The following is a 669-nucleotide window of genomic DNA, read 5'->3' on the forward strand; positions in this document are numbered from 1 at the left end:
GGGTTGGGGGGCACCATGGGGAGAGTACATGGTTGGGGGGGTCCTTGGGGGCCACCATGAAGGTGCCCATGGGGTTTGTATGGTTGGGGAGCACCATGGGGTTGTCCATGGGGAGGGTGCATGGTTAGGGGGACCTTGAGGGTTGGGGGGCACCATGGGGTTGGCCATGGAGGGATGTAGATGGTTGGGGAGCACCATGGGGTTGGCCATGGGAAGGGTGCATGGTTGGGGGGCACCATTGGGTTGTCCATGGAGAGGTGCCCATAGTTGGGGGGCACCATGTGGTGGGTCCATGGTTGGGAAGTCCATGAGGTTGTCCATGGTTGGGGGGCACCATGGGGTGGATACAAGGTTGCTATCACAACAGGCCCTCTAAGTACTGAAAGGCTGCAATAAGATCTCCTTGGAGCCTTCTCTTTTCCAGGCTGAATAACCCCAACACTCTCAGCCTGTCCTCATAAGAGAGGTACTCCAGCCCTCTGATCATCTTCAGGGCCTTCTGCTGAACCTGAAGTTGAGCAGGTTCATGTTCCTCCTGTGCAGAGGGCTCCAGCACTGGATGCAGTACTCCAGGTGAGGTCTCACCATAGTAGAGTAGAGGAGTGGAATCACCTCTCTCGACCTGCTGGCTATGCTGCTTTTGAGGCAGCCCAGGATATGGTTGGCTTT

At 57.0% G+C, this 669-nt stretch overlaps 1 protein-coding gene across 1 annotated transcript in view; it reads left to right on the plus strand.

The window, feature by feature from the left end:
• LOC106899624 (filamin-C-like) overlaps positions 1-669 on the plus strand; it is a gene marked incomplete at its 5' end in the record, with an annotated part of 21,278 nt that overhangs the window by 17,722 nt on the left and 2,887 nt on the right. The gene's annotated exons all lie outside the window — the stretch shown is intronic.

This window comes from Calidris pugnax, unplaced genomic scaffold (genome assembly GCF_001431845.1).
Source record: "Calidris pugnax isolate Ruff unplaced genomic scaffold, ASM143184v1 scaffold756, whole genome shotgun sequence".
NCBI classification, from domain to species: domain Eukaryota; kingdom Metazoa; phylum Chordata; class Aves; order Charadriiformes; family Scolopacidae; genus Calidris; species Calidris pugnax.